Consider the following 6,044-nt stretch of genomic DNA (forward strand, 5'->3'; position numbering starts at 1 on the left):
TCCCTCGCCCTTGCTGTGTGTCTGCCCACACTGCATGCCCTTCCCCCTTGCTGTGTGCCTGCCCACACTGCATGCCCTCCCCCCTTGCTGTGTACCTGCCCACACTGCATGCCCTCCCCAACTGCTAGGTGCCTGCCCTAACCCCAACCCTGCCCACACTGCATGCCCTCCCCCCTTGCTGTGTGCCTGCCCACACTGCATGCCCTTCCCCCTTGCTGTGTGCCTGCCCACACTGCATTCCCTCCCCCTTGCTGTGTACCTGCCTACACTGCATGCCCTTCCCCCTTGCTGTGTGCCTACCCACACTGCATGCCCTCCCCAACTGCTAGGTGCCTGCCCTAACCCCAACCCTGCCCACACTGCATTCCCTCCCCCTTGCTGTGTACCTGCCTACACTGCATTCCCTCCCCCCTTGCTGTGTGCCTGCCCACACTGCATGCCCTCCCCAACTGCTAGGTGCCTGCCCTAACCCCAACCCTGCCCACACTGCATGCCCTCCCCCCTTGCTGTGTGCCTGCCCACACTGCATGCCCTTCCCCCTTGCTGTGTGCCTGCCCACACTGCATTCCCTCCCCCTTGCTGTGTGTCTGCCCACACTGCATGCCCTTCCCCCTTGCTGTGTGCCTGCCCACACTGCATGCCCTCCCCCCTTGCTGTGTACCTGCCTACACTGCATTCCCTCCCCCCTTGCTGTGTGCCTGCCCACACTGCATTCCCTCCCCCCTTGCTGTGTGCCTGCCCACACTGCATGCCCTCCCCAACTGCTAGGTGCCTGCCCTAACCCCAACCCTGCCCACACTGCATGCCCTCCCCACTTGCTGTGTACCTGCCCATGCTTCATGCACTCTGCCACTTCTGTGTGCCTGCCCCAACCCTAACGCTGCCCACACTGCATGCCCTCCCCCTTACTGTGTCTGCCCACACTGCATGCCCTCCCCCTTGCTGTGTGCCTACCCACACTGCATGCCCTCCCCCCTTGCTGTGTGCCTACCCACACTGCATGCCCTCCTCCCTTGCTGTGTGCCTACCCACACTGCATGCCCTCCCCCCTTGCTGTGTGCCTGCCCACACTGCATGCCCTCCCCCCTTGCTGTGTGCCTGCCCACACTGCATGCCCTCCCCCCTTGCTGTGTGCCTGCCCACACTGCATGCCCTCCCCCTTGCTGTGTGCCTGCCCACACTGCATGCCCTCCCCCTTGCTGTGTGCCTGCCCACACTGCATGCCCTCCCCCTTGCTGTGTGCCTACCCACACTGCATGCCCTCCCCCTTGCTGTGTGCCTGCCCACACTGCATGCCCTCCCCCCTTGCTGTGTGCCTGCCCACACTGCATGCCCTCCCCCTTGCTGTGTGCCTGCCCACACTGCATGCCCTCCCCCTTGCTGTGCGCCTGCCCACACTGCATGCCCTCCCCCCTTGCTGTGTGCCTGCCCACACTGCATGCCCTCCCCCTTGCTGTGTGCCTGCCCACACTGCATGCCCTCCCCCTTGCTGTGCGCCTGCCCACACTGCATGCCTTCCCCCTTGCTGTGTGCCTGCCCACACTGCATGCCCTCCCCCTTGCTGTGTGCCTACTCACACTGCATGCCCTCCCCCTTGCTGTGTGCCTGCCCACACTGCATGCCCTCCCCCTTGCTGTGTGCCTGCCCACACTGCATGCCCTCCCCCCTTGCTGTGTGCCTGCCCACACTGCATGCCCTCCCCCTTGCTGTGTGCCTGCCCACACTGCATGCCCTCCCCCTTGCTGTGCGCCTGCCCACACTGCATGCCCTCCCCCTTGCTGTGTGCCTGCCCACACTGCATGCCCTCCCCCCTTGCTGTGTGCCTGCCCACACTGCATGCCCTCCCCCTTGCTGTGCGCCTGCCCACACTGCATGCCCTCCCCCTTGCTGTGCGCCTGCCCACACTGCATGCCCTCTCCCCTTGCTGTGCGCCTGCCCACACTGCATGCCCTTCCCCCTTGCTGTGTGCCTACCCACACTGCATGCCCTCCCCCTTGCTGTGTGCCTGCCCACACTGCATGCCCTTCCCCCTTGCTGTGTGCCTGCCCACACTGCATGCCCTCCCCCCTTGCTGTGTGCCTGCCCACACTGCATGCCCTCCCCCCTTGCTGTGTGCCTACCCACACTGCATGCCCTCCCCCTTGCTGTGCGCCTGCCCACACTGCATGCCCTCTCCCCTTGCTGTGCGCCTGCCCACACTGCATGCCCTTCCCCCTTGCTGTGTGCCTACCCACACTGCATGCCCTCCCCCTTGCTGTGTGCCTGCCCACACTGCATGCCCTTCCCCCTTGCTGTGTGCCTGCCCACACTGCATGCCCTTCCCCCTTGCTGTGTGCCTGCCCACACTGCATGCCCTCCCCCTTGCTGTGCGCCTGCCCACACTGCATGCCCTCCCCCTTGCTGTGCGCCTGCCCACACTGCATGCCCTCTCCCCTTGCTGTGCGCCTGCCCACACTGCATGCCCTTCCCCCTTGCTGTGTGCCTACCCACACTGCATGCCCTCCCCCTTGCTGTGTGCCTGCCCACACTGCATGCCCTTCCCCCTTGCTGTGTGCCTACCCACACTGCATGCCCTTCCCCCTTGCTGTGCGCCTACCCACACTGCATGCCCTCCCCCCTTGCTGTGTGCCTGCCCACACTGCATGCCCTCCCCCTTGCTGTGTGCCTACCCACACTGCATGCCCTCCCCCCTTGCTGTGTGCCTGCCCACACTGCATGCCCTCCCCCCTTGCTGTGTGCCTACCCACACTGCATGCCCTTCCCCCTTGCTGTGTGCCTACCCACACTGCATGCCCTTCCCCCTTGCTGTGTGCCTACCCACACTGCATGCCCTCCCACTTGCTGAGTGTCTGCCCACACTGCATGCCCTTCCCCCTTGCTGTGTGCCTACCCACACTGCATGCCCTCCCCCTTGCTGTGTCTGCCCACACTGCATGCCCTCCCCCTTGCTGTGTGCCTACCCACACTGCATGCCCTTCCCCCTTGCTGTGTGCCTACCCACACTGCATGCCCTCCCCCTTGCTGTGTCTGCCCACACTGCATGCCCTCCCCCCTTGCTGTGTGCCTACCCACACTGCATGCCCTCCCCCCTTGCTGTGTGCCTACCCACACTGCATGCCCTCCCCCTTGCTGAGTGTCTGCCCACACTGCATGCCCTCCCCCTTGCTGTGTCTGCCCACACTGCATGCCCTTCCCCCTTGCTGTGTGCCTACCCACACTGCATGCCCTCCCCCTTGCTGTGTGCCTACCCACACTGCATGCCCTCCCCCCTTGCTGTGCGCCTGCAATCACCTCTCCCAGCTGCACTTGTGCAGACACTACACAATCCCAGACTGCCCTAACTGCACTGCTTTTCTGGGAAGGGCGGGGGAAGAGGAAGGATTTCCCCAGCTGCTCTGCTGGAAGCCCAGAGGGAAAACACATTGTGGTCCTTGCAATCCCTCCAAGCCCTTTGCGGGGGGTGGCGGGGCACACACGCTCTGTGACCATCTGTCTCTGTGCTGTGCACGCTGCCCATCCAGATGGGAAGCAGACCCCAGAGCAGACTCCTGGGCAAGGGCTCACGAAATGCCTTTCCCAGGCCCTAGCCAGGTTCCCAGAGACCAGACCTCAGACGTCACGCTGGGTGCCAGGCAGCCCTAAAGATATGGCCTGTGCAGAACAGGCTGCTCGGGGCCAGAGAGCAGAGGAGCAACCCCCAAGAGCAGGAGATCTGCCGCCGAGCTCCCTGGCCAGTGCTCAGCCCCGCGTCAGGCTACGTCAGCGCCCAGGCAGGACGACCCACTGGCGTTCCATGAGAGCCGCTGGCTCAGCAAACCCAGGGCTCCCGTCAGATCTTCCGCTGCATCCACTAAGCCGGGGGCTAGCAGGTCTGACGTGCCCGGCTCGAGGTGCAGTGTCACACTGGGTGGCAGCTGCTGCTGGGAAGTCAGCATTTACCGCATAAAGCAGGGGCCTCAGGCCCATTAGCCTCATCTTCCACAAGGGGAAGCTGAGGCACAGCCGTTACATGACTTGCCCAAGGTGTCACTGTACATCAGTGGCAAAGCTGAGTCCCCCCCTCATGTCCCAACCCGACACTGACTGCTAGGCCATACTCTCACCCAACGGGGAACACTTTTCTGATGCCACGTACCAGCGGCCACAGAGCCGATAGCCAACGGCTCGCATGGCAGCTGCTAACAGGCATGGTAATGAGTCCGATTGCTTGGAAGAAGCAGCAAGGTCAGGCAAGGAGCAGCGGCTGGAAGCGAAGCCTGTCAGATTCAAGCGAGAAATGAGGCACGATTTTCCATGGGGAGGGGGATTCACGCTGGGGAGCGACGGCGTCACATCCAGAGCGGAGGCCTTGCTGGAAGAGCTGCGGCCACATCCCAGGGCTCAGGTCAAAGGTCCGGGGGAGAGGCAGCCTCCACGAGTTCTTTGGCCTTGAACTCTGGCTCCGTGCACCGCTGAGCCGTGGGGCTGTCCTGCTACTGCCCCCCAGCCCGTCACGTGGGGGCCAGGCCGTTCCTGGGGGGGCTGACTGGTCCATGGCATCCCACAGCCGACGTGGCTGACAGCGTGGGGGGGGGGCCCAGGCACGACGCCCCCGCTCAGGGAGCGGGCAGGTGCTGGTCCTGGATAGTGCAAATCCAAGCCGCCGCACCCTGCCGGACTCTGGGGACCCCTCTGACAGCCGGGCCGCGAGCCGGGCCTGCGACTCTCTTGCCCTAGCAGCCTGTGGCTGATGCTGAGACAGAAGCCAAAGGGTTGCCATGGCAACCCCTGCAGGAGGCTACTCCTGAATCTGTAGCCTGTCATGGAGCAAGGCCTCGGGAGAAGGCCTGAGGGCTGGAAACACGGAGCTTCCCCCTCCAGAAATAGGCTCTAGACCGGAGCACGGCTCCAGCAGAGCTGCCCAGGAGCCAAACCACGGAGATGAGGTTTTCTCCTACCTTGCTGGTGGGGAGCCAAAGGGCTGAGCCCTGTGCTGGAAACACCTGCTGCTCCCTGGGAATGTGCTCACGGGTGTAGTCTGTGTCCAGCCCCCCACCAAGGGGCTCCCAGGCTGAAAGGAGAACCCGGGCACCAGGTGAACCCTGGCCCTACTGGAGTAACTGGGAGTTTTGGTCTCCGCTCAGGGCGGGCTGCCAGCCCTCCTCCTGGCAGGCCCCCCGCGACACACAAAGGCAGACACCGGCTGTCTCGCACACCCCTGGATCCAAACACACTCACCCATGGCCTTGGGTCTCTCAAACAGCTACAGCCTAATCTGAATCTTTTGCTCCTGGCACAGGCGTGCGGCCCTCTGCCTGGGCCTGGTAATGGCACCAATTTTCCCTCTTGACTTGGGGCCTGGGACGGCTCCAATGTCCTAACCCCTGGGAGGCAAGAGGAGCGTACACCCAGGGAAAGGAAGATCGCGCCAGTCTCTAAGCTGCCAGGCCCCCAAGACGGCTACAGTAACAAACACCCCATTTGATGCTGTGGGTGCACACACCCCTCCGTGTGATTTTACTGCTGTAGCCTTCACCTCCCTCCCCCCCTCTGGTCCTCCAACATGGTGTGGCAGGGCTAGTATTACAGCCCACGGTCTTGGCGACAGGAGCCACCGCTTGCTGAGTCACTCAGCCTGTGACCACACTTTGCCACTCTTCATGCATTATCAGACTCATCTTGGCTACTAGTCCCTGAATAATTGTGGAAGAGGATTATTCTTGGGCAGTGGCCTTTGTGTGCAATCAGTGTGTGAGCTACATGGCTTAGCTCTGGACGGGCACATGGCAGATTTCTGTTCCGGGGCTGGAGGAGCGTCACGCCATCCCCGATTGGGTCTCCGGTGCAAAGACTTGGCTGAAGAGTTCCAAACTGGCTGTGATCAAATAGTCACCACCATTCGCTTCCTGTCCAGGCTTCCATCGAAGTTCACGCTGACGGAAATGGCCAATGCAGGAGGCAGCAGAGGAGACACAATTTTGCTTATTCATTTAAAAAAACCCCAACCCCCCATCTCTTTTGAGCATGGAGCGGAGTGAGGTGGGAATAGCGGGGAGGGGAGGTCT

Source organism: Pelodiscus sinensis, chromosome 15, assembly GCF_052426305.1.
Source record: "Pelodiscus sinensis isolate ZL-2025 chromosome 15, ASM5242630v1, whole genome shotgun sequence".
Taxonomy (NCBI): Eukaryota; Metazoa; Chordata; order Testudines; family Trionychidae; genus Pelodiscus; species Pelodiscus sinensis.